Source organism: Agrilus planipennis, unplaced genomic scaffold (assembly GCF_000699045.2).
Source record: "Agrilus planipennis isolate EAB-ADULT unplaced genomic scaffold, Apla_2.0 scaffold189, whole genome shotgun sequence".
NCBI lineage: Eukaryota > Metazoa > Arthropoda > Insecta > Coleoptera > Buprestidae > Agrilus > Agrilus planipennis.
Window position 1 is genome coordinate 67901 of NW_020439010.1, and position 4340 is coordinate 72240.

The following is a 4340-nucleotide window of genomic DNA, read 5'->3' on the forward strand; positions in this document are numbered from 1 at the left end:
ACCTACTGAAGGTGAATTTTTCTACGATCAGCTGGCAATCGTAATTAATTTGCGATTGTGCAGGGCCGGCATCAAAACTGTTATAATTTTATAATTTTTTATTTTGTTTCAAAAGTCAAAAGTGTTATAACATTTTATGTTCCAAATGTCCGTAGGAATCTGTGGTATAAATATTAATTATTATAACTGGGACACCCTATATAGGTCAGAGAGGGCGTTTATTAAATGCACGATTAAAACAACATATAGATTGCAGCATTTAAAAACAAAAAAAAATACAACGTGTAATTATACAACACGCTACTGAAGTGAAACTTCTTCAAACACAGAAACATACCGGGATAGGGGTTAAGGAATTGGTTTAATGGTATTATTTGTACACTATGAATTTAAATTTTACATTATACATGCCGGAGTTGCCTGTAACAAACGTTGCATTGAAGCGCGCTCACGGCTCAAGCGATCCCCACTACGAGACATCCGTTGCATGATTTTGTTACATAGCAACTTGCATAAAACGAACTTACCCTACCGTGCGTAAAGAAATTTCACTTCAAAAATCAGGTCTCGGCAACAGTATGCCAGTCCTATGTTGGAACCAATCATACATATTCACAAAATGTCATTCAAATCGCTTAAATGATTCCGGAGATTAGCGTGTGCGAACATTGTGATATGTGACTTTCATTTACATACATATATAAAAAAAAGAAGAAGATAGTTGTTTCCTGCGAGTTCATCCAAGCGGAATTCGAATATATCGCAAACTCCTATTTTACACCTTTAGGGATGGTATTTTGAAAACTCATTTTATATACTGATCTGCTCGAAAATTGATCTACTGTAGTGTACATTTTGTAAAAAACCAATACTATAGATGTAATGGCTGCCAAAGAAAATCAAGTATGTATTTATATGTGTGTACTTCCAAAGTCCACACTACCTCCTGCACTTACTGAACGTACTCTGGCCTTCTTTGGGATTTCATTAATTAGAACTTAGAAATTTGGTATCCTCTAGGATCAGATAGCACTTGAGCGGGCCGTCCTCTTCGTCACACTTTAATCGGCACTGTTTCGAATGCATAAATTTTGGTCAAACTATACCTATATCTCTGACTGGAAGTGACTTAAATTTTTAGAATTAATTTCATCATTATTTATTACTTTATATCTTTAATAATAAAACTATTGCTTTTGATTATGTACTAATACTTGTATGGTATACATGTTGTGTAGCAATCCGTTATCACTTCACATCTACGAAATTAACATTTATTTTTTGTTTAAACTTTTTGGTTGGTTATTGATTTTAAAAATGTAAAATGGAAATTGTAATTAATTTCTAATGTTTAATTATTTATTTTAAGCATTGTTTGAAAGTTAGATTGGGTTATGTTAGGCTATAGTAGGAAAAGACAGCACAAACGAAGTGAGTGTTGTTGTTCTAGTCAGTGCATAGCGTGAACTTCTGCCACCCAGGGCGAAGCCTAAATTTACCTACCTATTTTCACATTTCTGTAAGATCTTTTATTTAAATTGGTCGGGACTGAAGTGAAAAAATATACACAAAAAGTTATATTTTTAATTTAGCGTTTGAGGAGATAAGTTATTAGTGTAAATTGAAAACACATGAACCTATTAAGCAGAAAAACAAATGTAATGTAATTTTTTTCTTCAGCTCATGTTGGAAGGAAAGAGTGCGTAGGATTTGTAGATTTACAGAAAGCTTTTGACAATGTTAAAGGGACAAGATGTTAAATATACTTAAAAATGTAGGGATGAGTTACAAAGATAGAAGAGTGATACTTAGTTTATATAAGGAGCAACAGGCAGTTATAGAGCTAGGGATGCAACATAGAGAAGTAAATATTAGGAAGGGAGTCAGACAGGGATGCACACTATCACCGCTACTTTTTAATCTATACATCGAAGACGCCATCACATCATTAAAGACAGTGCAACTGTAGGGATAGATGTGCAAGGGCAAAAGATTAGTATGCTTAGATTTGCAGATGTTATAGCAGTATTAGCATCTAGCAAGGAGGACCTAGAGATAGCTTTAAATAAAATGGAAGCGGTNGACTCGGCCATTACGTAAACAGAATTATAGTAACTTATTTCTGTACTAATCTTCTACCTCATGGATTGTACGGTCGTTCTAAGAAGGACTAACAACAAAAAATTTTGAGAAAACATAATACCCAGTAATTTCTAGGTTCGTAAGTTGTTAAGTTAAATGAGTCATTTTTAGGTAAAATTCTCAAATTCTATACAGAGTAAACGATTTGTCATCGGAACTAACTGAGAGTGGTCGTAACCAGTTTATTCTGATAATCGAACTGTATACTGTTACAATTAAAAACCATATTTAGGCAGACATAATCGCAAATTAATTACGATTACCAGCTGATAGTAGAAAAATTCACCTTCAGTGGGTCGGAATCAGCTGCTTTTTGGGGTAATGTTATTGTTTATGTTTGGTATTAAGTTACTGATCAGCCGAAGAAAATGCACTCGCGTGAAGGTCCATTAGATGACTGAACATGTTCGTACTACGTACCTATCACAATCGAAAATCCCATGATCGTAAACTGAAGTGGACCTAATGTAGCCCATGACGTCGAGTATTATGTTATTTTAAATAGAAAAGAAATTTTAACGACTACGGAATAGTTAGAAGCGGTGCACAAACAACCCTCACCACCCAGCGTTTGGTAAAGGTTTGTAACATAACGTACTAGTGTACGAAAACAAATGTATGTGTTATGGTTGTAAAAGTTGAGACAAGATGCAGACCTACTTTGACCATTCACATGTGTTAAACGTTAGTTTTGCCTGGCAGGGCTCATTAACCCCACGTGGGGTAATACAAGGATGTGTCCAGAAGGACCAAGTTGGTTATTTTGTTTTCATTAAATGTAAAAAGCTAAATATTGATATAACCTCGTATAATTACACTGCTGGAAGTGACTGGAATAAATACACATAATGTCGTAGTTTCTAACAGGTTGTTCAGTTTGCTTTGGATTGTTGTGGAATTTACTTGTTTGTTAGTGTTAGTTTATTTATTTAGTGGTCATTTCATAAAAGACTATTACAATAAGGACAATTAGTAGTGTGATAGTGCATTCTAGTAGGGTTCTTATTCAACCGTCAGTTGGTGGTGAGTTACATTAGCAGTGCCTATCGTATTCGAAATATTCCCGGTATCTGGGCCAAAATTCGTAGCAACTGGGTATGCCGCTGTCAGTGTTGCATTGAAGCAAATGGCAGACAATTTCAAAATTTTTCATAAAAGGTACGCTTTTCTTTTTCACTTTTACCTTTTTTTTACAAGGTGGAAGTGCATTCGGCTTCTTCCCGGTAGGTACTTGTTACATTCACACTAGATCAGCTGAACGACGACACCCTGTATATATAGAAGAAAAGTGAATCAAAGTTTATTATTGTAATTGCATAGGGCATTTGCACTTGATGGGTAGACTACAGGTAATAAAGCATATATACTGGTATATACATCCATACAGAGTGTTCCTAAAATAAGTAGCAAGCTTGTAAGACACTATGAAACAAGAAAATTAAGTAAATGTTTAACGGTCCGGATGTCCACCGTTTTCGAAAAAAAAAAGTATTTGAAAGCACATTGAAGCACCAGTCCGGCCTCGATAGGATCACGTAGGGAAATACGACATTGCAACGCCGCATTCAATCAGCTGCAATATCCGTGTCGTCGTAGTTATTTAATTAACTGTTATCGCATTGGGGGTGTAAAGATTTATTAGGTGTATGTGGTATATTTGTTGATATTTACTTTATTAGTCGTTCTACAACCGTCACTATTTATATTTTTTTTCGATGTAGCTGCTTAATTGTTACCGTAATTTCTCTCTCACTCAATTGCTAATCACGTTCAGAGCCGGCTTAGGATTGCAACCCGTACTTTATTATAAAGTATTTTACTCTATTTCGACTGTGAGTACGTTATATTTTACAAGACACATAAAGTAGGCAAAAATACTTTATTTAAGACCTTAAGTAAACATTGTAATTTTGTAAGCGATTATTCGAAATTCAGAGTATTTTTACATCAATAATATTGCACAATACAATATTTTTGAGAATGAGCATTTACAGAAAGAGTATTCTCTGTTATGAACGCAAAGTGGCGGGACGACAGGAATAAAGCTTAATTAAAACTAATTAAAAATGAACTTTTAGTTTACTTAAATCTTTGTTTGCCATGTTTAGAGGCTATTAATGTATTTAAGAGCGACAGCAATTTGTTACTGGCTGCTAGGTGTAACAAAAAATATGTTTTTAAAAACAAAAAATAAAATA